Source organism: Lepidothrix coronata, unplaced genomic scaffold (genome assembly GCF_001604755.1).
Source record: "Lepidothrix coronata isolate B3197 unplaced genomic scaffold, Lepidothrix_coronata-1.0 Scaffold62, whole genome shotgun sequence".
NCBI lineage: Eukaryota > Metazoa > Chordata > Aves > Passeriformes > Pipridae > Lepidothrix > Lepidothrix coronata.
The window spans coordinates 2,642,329-2,655,624 of record NW_016690242.1 but is presented as its reverse complement, the minus strand read 5'-3'; the positions used below and the strand labels follow the sequence as shown (position 1 = coordinate 2,655,624).

Below are 13,296 nucleotides of genomic sequence, written 5' to 3'. Positions count from 1 at the left end.
AAGTGCTTTTATTTCTCCATGATAATGCCTGACACTGGCTCTCACCCCGCAATGCAAGCATTTTTCTCAGATGCAACACTCAAGTCAGCACAGAGCAAGACCCCAGGCAGGTCCTGTTTGTATGCTGAGTTACTGTCATAGCTCAAAGTCCAGGATTAGACACAACTACAATACAATGAACATGTGCATTTCATATCCTGGCCCTTGGTCTGGGCAGTCATTAAAGCATTCTTCGTTAGCAGGAGGCTGACGACCTGGGGTGCTGGCCAGGTCCCAGCACAGGCCAGTGCTCCCCCCACACACACATTCCAATCTGAAAATTCAATTAAAGAGGAAATTATTCTTCACCTTATTTCCATGCCCACTGATGATAAACCCACCATGTAGTGAAGCACAGTAAAGGGCTACGTTGCTATGATGGATGAGGTAGTTTCTAGTTGTATTAAACAGCTCGTAGTCCAAAGGAAATATGGTGAGAAAGTGAAGATTACTGCTTGACGTCGTTGGTTGACTGAGAAGCTTTGATTAGATAACATTTCCTCCTTTTTTTTTTTAAACTCATTTGAAGACTGATGAAGAAAATGTCAAACAAGTAGATATAACCCCCACCCCTCACACACACAATACAGGGCAATCAACCCTTTCTCTTTTCGCTTGCTGACATCAAACACTGAGCTCACCCCTCTACTGACCTGCTCTGAAGTTTTCAAAAAGCACCATTAAATAAAAGTCAAAACACCACAATGCGTACAAACACAGGGCTTTGCATGCTATCATCTGTTTTGTAAACCCACAGAAACTATCTTTGTGCATCCTTTTTCTGCTGAAAGAAAGGAAAACATAAATGGAAAAGGCTAAACATAAGTTCAGTTTTCAAACAGCATTTCTTCTTGGGTCATTCTGAATAGTCTGGATTGTCAGCATTAAAAATTGGCTACTTTTCCAGACTTTTGTCTGAAAGGAATGTTTCTTAGAAATATACACAAAATTCAAGTTCCTACTGGGAGCTTAAGCAGTGAAAGGAAAAAACCAGCACTAGGGGAATGTGTTTAATATAATAGATAATCCAATTCTCCTGCCTTTACAAAGCCCCCATCAATAAATACATGCTCTGAGGAGCAGTAAGGAATGCATGTGCATGTAAATGCAGGAGTATTTAAAGATATCTGGCATGAGACAGTTTTCGCTAATTTTATATGAATCCATAGCAGAGTTATAATACCTAACCTCAGTTTTGGCACCACACACATGCTTTTGAATTCATTTTTTTTTTTTAAAATCTGTCAATATTTTTATTGCCAAACTTCCGGTAATACTGACTTTATCTTTTGTTTCATCTACCAGGTAGTTATATTCCTGTCTTTCACTTAAATGTCACAAATCACAACCTTAGTTTTTTTGATTTGCATGCACAAAACTGACCCAAAGAAGGACCACTTTATCCAAGTACACGGCTTACAGGCGTTCTTTGTCCATTCCACAGTTCATTACATATTACCATGTAACAGCCTGCCTTGCTCTTATTTGAGATTAGTTACTAAGTGGCACATTTTAAAAACAAAATGCTGCAAAAGGCCAGCTCTCAAAGGGAGAAGGAATTTCCTACCAAAAGGAGTAAAGGAGCAGAATGAAGCTTTTGGAGCCAGAGGGGGAGGGGGAAGCCCTTCCAGGCAAAGAGATGATAAAATCCGAAGATTTTATAATCTGGAAATAGATAACACAAGAGACATCCACAGATGCAGGCAGGCAGGAAGGGCAGAAGCAAATGGTAAAAACATGAATCAGACCACACCTAAGCTTTCATTAGGTCTGTTCCAAGAGCCAAGGAGATAGAAATTCAGGGAGAAATGTGAGTGGTTGGATGGATAATTATAGGGAATGCCTCTTTTGAACCAAAAGTACTTGATCAAGACAGAGATTCACTTATCAGTGCAGTCTGTGCTGCTATATCCCCAGCAGTTTGGGTAACATGCCATGGCTGAGCACAGTTGTGTCCCATCTCTTTGGAGAATTGGACCTCTGCTCCAAGACAGGCTGCCAACAATATCACACACAGCAACAGCATGCAGTGCTGGCTCCCAGTACTGAAGGAACTTTCTTTCTTCCCCAGCACATGGGTGGCAGCCTGGTTCTTGCAGCCCTGCTGCCGGGCACTCCAGCTGGCTATTTTGGGGCCGGTCTGAGCACACTGCCTTGTGTGTCATGGGACTCAGCTCTTAAACTGAGAAAAAAACCACCAGGTTGTTCTTATTTCCACCTGCTGCAGTGATGCTGGTGAATGTTTAACGGAATGAATGTTTAGGTTTTTTATGGAATGAGACTTACTCTTTTTGGAATAACTCTTACTTGCAAAAAGAGGATATACTGTTGTTAGGAGGGTCATGTTTGCCAGTCTCATCAACAAACACCACCTCCTGGAAGTATCTGTAACATGATGCAATGCTAATAGGCCAATTAAATTTTCATTCAGAAAAGTGAACATCATGCCTAACATAATTTTTGGTGAAACATCCATAAGGAAGGGAACCAAATCAATTCCAGATTGGATTGCCCTAAAAAAAGAAAGGAATAAAAAGCTATATATAAATATTCACTCTCAAAACATTTCTAGGGTAAATATTTCATCTAAATTTCAAATAAGATGAGGGACCTTTAAAGAATTCTTTGGCTATATTACTGTTTTCAATTTACAAGAAACTTAAAAGAACAGACCAAAGACAAGCTAGGCAGAAAGTCTAATGCACTAATGCTTTTATAATCCAATACAGGTAGAAAAAGGCAACTGCTATTTTTGAAGTGTTTTTGATGATGACAGAACAATTTCCAGCTGTTAAATGGCTTAATTTGATATCATATCCATTGTTTGATTTCAGGTTAAATTACAAAACCCTAAGTGAGAACACAGGAACATACAAATAAATAAAAATACAAATAAATAAAAAATCTGCACAACAAACTACAGGCAGAACCCACATTGGAGGAGGTAAAAAGTGTGAGAAGGAAAGTGTAGCAGTGAGAAAACGCTGTGGACTGACTGCAATCTCTTGTCCCCAAGCCCCTGTGCCGTTTGGGATGCGGAGGGAGGTAGATGACTCAGGAATGAAGAACTGAAGCTGAGCTTAGAGGCGAGGGTGGGGGAACATGTTGTTTTAATTTGCCTTTGTTCCTCACTACATAAATCTATTTTAATTGGCAGGAAATTGCAATAATTTTCCCCCAGCAATGCTGCTTTGGCCATGATGGTAACTGCTGACCAGTATCACTGACTTTTTCAAGACAGCCAAGCCTGGCCATTGTATTTTCTCCCCTGTCCTGTTGAGGAGGAGGAGTGAGTGAGAGGCTGGCCACGGCAGGCCACTACACCACAGTCAGTATATTAACCTATTCTTTTAAATTTGCTCTGTGCTTTTCTACTAATCACAATCATCACCACATTATTTTAAAACTCCCAACCCCCAAGAGCTCCTTACTTCATACATACCAGCAAATTTCTAAATGTTAAGTTTGCGACACTAGCAGTGGAGTCCAAGAGAACACAGTGAGTTTTAAAAAACATTGTTTTTAAAAGATGCAGATGTACATTCTACTAAATTTGATAATTAAGGATATCAGGACTTTTATGCATGAATATAGGCACAGAGCATAGATGATGCCCAAAACTACAAACAGAAGTGTAAGACTACCTCATCTGCAGCTGCAACATGCCAAAACAGAAACACTGCTGGAAGATCAGTTGGGAAAACAAAAGAAAGGACTGTCTATGAAAAAGGACTCATAAAGGCAAATGAGAAGCTAAAGTCTTTCATATAATCATTTCATTTTTATGAAGATCAAGGCATTTCTTGTCACTTGTTCAGGCTCCCTATTCAAACATGACTCTGTGCAATGATGAGAGAGGCTCAAAGTCTCTAGTCCAAATTTTGTAAAAGTTTAGAAGTGTCTCTGTTTGAAATTTGCTTCTGAACCCCATCTAGTAACTGCCATTGGGAATGACACTATCTGTGGTGAAAAGCGTCTGTAAGTGAGCTGAGACAAGGCGAAACAGGGGGCCTTCAGAGTGTTTTAAGAATGTAAGTGAGCCTTGAAAAACTTTCCAAAGTTTGCAAAAGTGTATCTGCACCAAAGAAAATCACACAGTATTATTTCCACCATCAGCACCTACCTCAGTGCAAGAACAAATAAATGTGTGCTTTCTATTTCTAGGGACTAGAAAGGTAAATAATACATGAATAAAGTCCAGTTTTGAAGATAGGCTTGAGAGACTCCTACATCTGATACTAAGATGACAGAGCTAATTGCCAGTTTTAATCGCAGCCCACAATTTAAAATCAACAGAAGCAAAATTTAAGTGCTCAAACCTTACTCACCTGCCATAAATATAGTTCAAGAATTTTAACTCCAAGGAACTACAAAGAGCCCTGAATTAACATAACTGCAAATGTCATCAGGTAGGACAGTACAGAAATCCTACCATAATTCCTTTCCTCTTCTTTATATAAAAGGAACTTAAAGAATTACCAGAGGCGTACTCTCTGTGTTATACAATTTCCCATAAACCAAATCTGAAAAGCTGAAGCTGAAGAAGCTCAAAAAACACCTCCTGCCTTCTTGGTTATTTGCTCTGGCTGGGTGTAGAGGAAAAAACCTCTCATTTTGTGTAACAGAAACACCGTGATTCCACTTTAGTCTTGTTAAAATTAAGACATATGTATTTTTTGGCTACTTCCACAGAATCATTTCATGAAAAAGAAAACAAAACAACACAACAAACCATAAAAACACAACCAAACAAAAAACCTGCCCACATAAATGAAACCCTTGTGCCAGATGCAAAGATCCTTTCAACAGACTACCTTAGCCAGATAGACCAAACTCCCTCAGTGTGACTGAAAGTTTGTCCCAAACCAGAAAAAATAGTGCTTTATGATTTTGTTTGCTTGATCCTAGAAAGATCACAGCCACATGCAGTAGTTTATCTCTCATGGATATTCACTAGTTTATCCAAAAAATCCAAGGCAGATAAGGACTTATTCTGCTAACCAAAATTTTACTGGTAATACTGCTCTTGTGATCCACTAGCCCTTGGAAAAAGAAAATTATGGATTGGCTGCTCATTACTTTTCAAACATCCATGGTTATCAGCACAAGTAAAATCCCTGAGCAATTAACAATGCAAATTATGCATTTCTGTAATACTTCTGTATTCTATATGCTGCTCCTTCTTGCTATAGAAGTCATCACAGTTGCCCCCATAGAAACTAAATTTACTGAGATGAGTAAGGTGATCAGGTCTGTATGTTTTAGATTAAGACAGAGCTACACTGGAAAATACAGTGTAAGGATAAAAACTCCCCACCCCCCCCAGTGTAAGGATAAAACGAGAACACAAAATGCCACAGAGGAACTTAGCAGTGCCTGCCACTGAGCAGATAAATGCACGATAAATGTGCCACACTGACCTTGCCATAGCTAGTGACAGCATGGACATGTTCAAATAGGACACTGCTTTAGAAAGCCAGAACAGTATATTCTAAACCACTACTTGTCAACAGCTGTACTTGCTGCCCTCTGATTTCCAGAACTTCCCTCCCAACTTTGTAAGTTTTCTTAATTTTCTAAGGGGTTATGCAGTGTCACCCAGCGCCATCTGAGTCAGCAATCACATCTTCATAAAACTTCAAACTCAGATGGATATCAGAGCTCTTAAAAAAAAATACATACAAACCCCCAAACTTGCGTATGAACAATGTTATAGGGAAAGAAAAGCTAAGTTGCACAACACCATAGAATAAAATGCCCCCAAAGGGAACACAAGAAACACTAACAATCAAAAAGATGCAGTAGCCAAAAGAAAATGAGAAAGAAACAGGAAACCCAAGACTGCACACAGCCCCAAACACCAGCTGTTGTGTCAGCTCCAACTCAGAGAATAACTTTAAGCAATCACTGCTTACAGACTCCTCAGGCATCTTCTGTATGCTTTTAAATTGAGTTTATTTTTCCCCTCAGCTCTGACCCAACATCAATTCCACAGAAACTGGAATTTAATCGAAATAGTTAAACCACCCTAGAATTTTTTTCTTTAAGGTTAAAGAGTACAGATCTCAATTACTGTATGTTTGAAAATGTCAGTCAAACTAAATGCCACAGCATAAAGAAAACAAAAAAAAAAAACACACAGAAAAATGAAGTCAAGAAGTGTATAGGCTGAATATCACACCTCCTGAGCTTCAGTGGAAAAGCCTGCTACTTCTCATGGGGCTTTTTTTTGGACAAGCTCATAAACAGACAGTAGAATAGACTTCAAGAATATCAACTCTGCAACCTACCCGCTGCTTGAGCTCAGTCAAACAGTAGGAATTGCCGTCCTCCTCATGTACATCGAACACACACATTCCTACAAGCTGTTGCACATTCCCCTGGTTTAATCTTTGCTTGTGGACACTCAGGTTTATTCTCTGAGTTAAGCTTATCCAGCAGTGAATACTGCTTCTCTCCAGCTTGAAGGCTGACACCCTTCTGATGAACAGGTAAACACCATATCGACATACTCAAACACCGTGCATGCCCACTGCAGTCCTACTGACACCACTGTGAGTCAACCCTCAGAGGCACCGATATCTGCTGTCAGGCTGGGTGAGACATCTGTAAACATGTAAAATGTGCTCTTCCTCCCAAGAAAATGTCTGCACAGCTGCTAAGCTATCTTCTTTTAAACATATTTACTCGTTTTGAACAGGTAATAAAACAATCGATCTCCCACCTGTACAAGAATGAAGCAAGTACATCATCTTTACATGCTGCTGGTGCTCCTATTCAAGATTCTTGCTTTCACTTGAACTAGTAAAAACTCCTACAAAAAGTTCATGTTACTCTGCATCTGGCAAATTTTCTTCCAGCAGCATCTGACATGTGAATGCACAAATAGATATTATAAGGAATCTGTGGTAGTGTACAACAATGCAGAGGTCAAAAGGGAAAGAAAATGGGAACTGACTTATCAATAGGCAACAGACAGAGATATCCCAAAGAACCTTCCCCCTTTTAAGCACAATAGGGAGAAAAGATTAATAACAGGACTGAATATGTACATCAGTAAAGATTTTTTAAAAGCTGGATGAAAAGGGGTCACTGTACTTCGTTTTGTAGCGAATTCTATAGCAAAAAGCATATTTACTGCTTTCATTTCTTTAAGGGATTGAATTACTTTCATTTCTTTAAGGCTTCAGGATATAGAGTTGATAATAAAAAAATCCGGAGTTAATTATGTCTCTTCTGAATTCCAAATAAATAAATAATTAAACGAAGAAGCAATAGTAAGTGATTCAAGGATTACAGATTTATTAAATTTGCTACTTCTTAAAATTTCTATGCTAAGGTTTAATACAAAGGCTGATATTTATCAGCTGAAAGCTATGTTTAATTTTCTTCCCTACAAGATCTTTTATTCCAATCCAAGTTGATAAATAGCTTGTTGGAAATCCATTTTGGTCTTACATGAAGAACTTTAGCCACTTAGCTCAACATGTCACACACAAAGACATAATTTTTACTGCATCACATGTACCAAAACTTGCAATCTTCAAATGGAATAATAAACTGAGAATTGAAACTGTGGGTATGTGAGGAGAACCCTGAAAAATGCTGATTTTGAATAAATTAGGAAAAGAAGAATTTCATCACGGGTGCAGTAAATAATGAAATGAACTTCAGACATGCTCTGGAGCTAGCACAGGGGTTTTAGTTCAGTAGCACCAAACTTGGAACAGAAGTGCACTGCAGGGAGTTTCCACAGGAATTTCTGATCTGTACAGGCTTAAGGGGCCAAATGGCTTTCCAGTGGCTGAGTTTTTAAGTCCTTGAGAATCTGGACTAGATGCTGAGAAAAACATGCCATGCCATCCTAGAATACCTGCCACATTGCAGGTCAACATATTCCTAGCACAGTCGCAGCGAAGACATTAAAGAGACGTCTATCAACCAGTGCCACACCTAGAAGCACATTCCTCTCTCACTAGGAAATTCCTTGTTTATAAGCATTCACTGGCAAATTTCTCTTCAGCTGGTAACATCTCCACCTGCCCGTGATGCAGCCTTCAGCATGGGTAGGGCTGGGACTGCCAGTTCCACAGCTCCTCGTCTCTGTCAGCTCCCAAATCCTCACCCTGTGGGACAGCCCACTGTACTGCTGGAGCATCTCCAGAGGTTTCTGTTCCCAAGTACAGCAGAGACCAAAGGAGAGCATCTTCTGTATTTTGTGATTTTTTGTGAAATCTGATTGGTTTTGGAACTGCTTTGAGTTAGCAGAAGCAAAGCAATAAAAGAGCGTTCCTAGTTCTGAGCACTGGAGTGTGGTAAGCTTTTTAAGAAAAAATTCAAATTTGCAATTTTCTGGGAAAGCCAGTGGGTTTGATCTCAAACTGGGAACAAAAGTCAAATAAAAATGCAGAAATCTAAATATTTTTATAACATTAAATTGTATTCTTTTTTCAGGTTTTTTTTTGTTAGTTTGTTTTTTCCCCAAAAGACACACAAAGGAAATTTCACAATAAAAACCACTTCTAGGATAAAAATGAAAGATCTTTTGCAATGTCAGAACAATGCATTTCCCCTTCTTTTTCTCCAACAAAAGGGACATTTCAGAAAAACTTATATGTTCCCATGCTTGCTCCATTCTTGATAAATTTAATGGAGAAAACATTTCATTAACAACTTTTTAAGGAGGCTAAGGTTTTTAAGGTTTAAGGAGCATGGACAAACACTTTATGCCCTATTCTAGAGCTGAAAATATCTGATTTAGTTCTCATTTTTGCCTATCATACTGTGCACATCCTTGTCCTCCAGATTTGTCAGCCAGGCCATATCATGAAGTGGATTGTCCTTCCCTGTTAAAGAGCTAACAGAGCAAGGATTATAATATGAACTGCAATCTCCAATGTGAAATAAACTACACTGCTATTTCTATTTATGTTAACATTGGAGGGTATGCCCTGTATGTGATACTGGACACAAATGAAAGGATTTTCAGTATAGTGGAAAGCATGCTGGAAATCAAATTTCCTATTCAAGATTGTTTTCTTCAAAAAACTTTCTACTCAAAGTATTACATTATTTCCATAAGCATTTCATCATCCTATGTACTGTGCCCCGAGAAATTATTATTGATCAGGATTACCTGTTTCTTCTTATTGATTTGGTTCTAAAATCAGTAACAAATCAGCCCTCAAACCAATGAGAAGCAATTTCTTCCAAGGGGGAATGACAGTAACCTTCTGCAGAGCAGACAAAATTATAATATAATTTACTATTAAAATCACATCAAACTGCCTAATACACAATATTTGTGTCACACAACATATCAAGAGAATAACCTCAGGCAAAAAGGAACAGTGACATAATTAAAGGTATCTGTAGAAGACTGAGATGAATTAAGAAAATAAAACCTCAACACCCTGCCCAGAATTTTCTTGTCCCCTTACCCAAATCTGAATCCTACCTGAACTATAAGTAATGATCCTCAGCATTCATGCACCCAGCAGTATAACTACCCTTTTACTATACAGTTGAACTGCAGTTTTTTTCAACAGAAATAGAAAGTAGATTTAGTCATAGCAAATTAAAGTCTATGGTAAAGGTGCATTTGCACCTATATAAACACTTGCAGCTAATCAGACCTCTGTCAGTCATGAATACTACCTCTGCTATTTAGAAACCATCCAGGAACACAAGCAGGAATGTTCATGCAGTCAGCTACCACTCAGGAGCTCCAAGAATGTCAGAATGCATCACAATCATTTGCTTTTTTATAAGTAGCTATACAACAAATTACATCTCAAATTCTTATTCTTTAAATACCACATTAGAGTTACATAGTAATAGATACATTCTTCAGGACAAGAATACCTTGAATACATAGTCACATAGTAAATTTGCAAAGGAATTAAATTTTATCATGTCAGCGGGATCATTCTGCAAGGGAAAGTATATTAAATCAACATAGATTTGGTATTGTTATGGGATGGCCCTGAAACTTAGTTTTAAATATTTGCATTTTAAAATAAAAGTGGCAAAACAAGTTTGTATATACAGAAGGGAAAAAAAATACCCTTCTTCACAGAAATCAATAAATTATCCAGGACATATTTGAAAAATAATCTTAGAAGTATTGCCAAATAACTGAGTTATTATCTTCATGGCTCAGTAATCTAGCCAATAACACACCTTCCTTTCAAATCAAAAGAAAAATACCAGAGAAGATGGAGTCCTCTCCACCACCCACCTCCCAAGGAGACAGGCATTCCAGAGTCTTCATGCATCTCTCCAAAGCATCTATGAGTAGACAGAAAGTAGGAATGATGGGAGAAGGAAAGGTAGCCTCTTCAGGAAGGAAAAAGCTCTTGTCAAAACTACATATTATTACTATTTAAGCTGGTCTTGTACGATGGAATTTCCATTAGATCCATCTAATTGCAAAGAATTTTTGAAGTACCATCAGCTTGGCAACCATCCATCAGATACCAGGCATTTATTACAGTGCTGTCCATATTGTTTCTAAATGAGCAACTGAAACATCTGAAATAAAAAATAAAATCCCAGTAAGTATGTATAAGAATCTCCAGAAACAGAACATACAATTAGAAAATTATGTTAATATATTAAGGCTTTTTTTCATGTTTTTGAGTTACATTACTTTCCATCTCATAAGAGGAACTATTTTAGAAACACTAAACATCCAATAGTACAAACTACTTGCTGATTTTCACATGCATTTCTCTATCCATCTGTAAGAACACAAGCTTCTGAGGCCATGAGACCCTGCTGAGTAGCAGACGACTGTAAGGAAGGGAACCAAAGAGGATTTTATTACCATAGGCACCTTTTATCAGTGTTAGAGATCTCACTGTGTAGCCACTCCAGTAACGTTGCTGGTGAATCCTTTGTCTCCCTGTGGTCTCCCAGAAAGTATATTCTCTCTCTGTCCAGAGAGAGAAATATTTTCCACCACCTCCTTGTTACTTGTAAGTCACATCTCCAAAGAGATTGCTGATAAGCTTTCCAATATTTCAGAGACACACTAAGGAGGTGCTGGGCTGAATTTTTTCCTCACTTTTGGGCTGCTCATGACACAGGAGGTGGCTGGGACAGCAGGGATCATCTTGACCAACCATGCAAGGAGCCCATTGCTGCTGGACCTTTGGAGTTCACCTGCAGTTCTGATGCTGTGGGCTTTCCACATTGTGCAGCAGAGGTGGTAGACGTGCAGATGTCTGCCCTGAAACGGTTCTGGCTTAAAGACGCATCTCCAGTACAAAGCTTGTATCCCACAGCCATGGAAAAATATAACATAGTCAGCATTTCTGAATCCTTAGTCTGGTGAAGACACCAACCCCACACTGACTCCAGACTGTCTTCATAAACTGCCCAAGAGCAGCTCAAGTTTGTGAAACAGCTTTTTCATCAATATTAGCATGATCAAGGTCCAGAGCTAGATGTAGAAGAAACAAAGAGATATATATATGAGCAGCCACAACCAGTGACCCATTCTGAAGCTTCACAATGTCTCAGATGAAATTATAATAAATGTATTACAACTCATAAGTTTCACAATGCTGAATATACCACACATCCTTTTGGTGCTGCATTATTATAGTCTAAATACTACAACTATTTGCTAACTCATTATGATTAATCCAGGATACAGCATCTCAGCATTAGGTAGTCCCAAATTGAGTGATTTTGGCAACTGTAAATTAACAGTAAGCAAAGCAGCAGTGACTGTGCCTCTGTTTTCCTAACTACATCATTATACTGAACCATGAAGAATGAGAGAGAGCCCACATTTGAAACATAAATTTATGCTCAACTCTCACTCTATGTTTAAAATAGTTGAGGAAAGGGCGAAAACATTGTTCATTGAATACTGAATACTCAAAATTAGTAATAAGGTTTAAGACCATGCTATATGACATTGAAACAATGAAAAGTTACAAATGTAACTCAAATGTAAAGCTGAAATTCTCTTTCCATTAAAAAACAATAAAGAGAGGGGGCAAGTGAGGTAAGTTTTTCTTATGGAAAAGATCATAGCATCTTCTAAGCTACAGCCTCACTGCTTCAAGTTGGGAGATATAAAACAAATCAAACATAAATGAATGTGTATCTTCCTCCTCAAAAAAACCCCAACCCAGAAACAAAGGAAAAAATGAGCTTATTTATTTGTTCCCATTTATGCAAACATGGTAACTGTAATGACTGAGCTACAGATCTTCTGTTTTTCTTACAACACCAAGTGTCAATAAAGAGTTTTTTCTTGTTTGAAGTACTTCTCACATTGTGACTGTGACTAATGCTATTTTCTAAATTTTGGAGTAGCACTGATAAAGTATGGACTGAGAACAATTAAAGCAACACATGAAAAATTCAGCAAATACAAACTCACCTAAATAGCATGCTAAAACACAGACTTTAACAATTACACTTCCAAACCAAACCTTGCCACCATTCACTGCATTTTAAGGAGGTTTACACAAAAGAATAGATACATTTCTCTATTGTACAGATTTTTCTTACGTGTAAGAAATATTGCCATGGAAAGAGAAAAAAAAAGAAACACGAAAGAAACACCAAACTTTTACCATTTTAGGGAAATTTCTATGTTTGGGAGTGCTGCTGCTGCAGACTGAGGTTACCCTGGTTAATGTTTTACCACTGGAAAATATCTCCCACTTGCAATTTAATTGCAATTCACTCTGCAAGATTTGGCTTGCTCCTGATTTTGTGTCGGAGTGGTTAGTGCTGTTGGAGTTCTGTTTAATCTAGCCCTGCAGTTGAAAACATGTGTGCAGACAGTCAACTTCCAGAAAACTTTGGGCTAAATAACTTTAAGCAAAATAGAAGAAAAACTACCAAACTTTACTATATTGGAATGAAGAACATAAAGAAACTGGTTGCTCTTATTTGAAGACGAGTACAACACATCTTGATATGATTTTTGTTTGTTTTCCAGTTGTTTTCCATCTCTCAGAGTCTCCTTCTGTGCTGACTTTCCAGAGCTAGGATGTGTCTTCAGACAAATCCTGTCCTCTGGTTGATTTTTTTCCACCCTAACTTGGGGTGAAACTGCTCCCTAATCTCTTCCTCACTGGAAGGTCCTCATCAGTGCAACCCTGGCTTTGGGTGCTGTGCATCACTCAGTCTGGCTCCTTATGCTAATGAAGATTTATATTCTTATTTGCCACATTCTGGATGCTTTTAGAATATCTTATCAAGATGAATGGAAATTGCCAATTTGATTAT

At 38.2% G+C, this 13,296-nt stretch overlaps 1 protein-coding gene across 2 annotated transcripts in view; it reads right to left on the bottom strand.

The window, feature by feature from the left end:
* The window catches only part of LOC108498702 (probable acyl-CoA dehydrogenase 6), a 78,400-nt gene that overhangs the window by 29,374 nt on the left and 35,730 nt on the right, over positions 1-13,296 (bottom strand). The gene's annotated exons all lie outside the window — the stretch shown is intronic.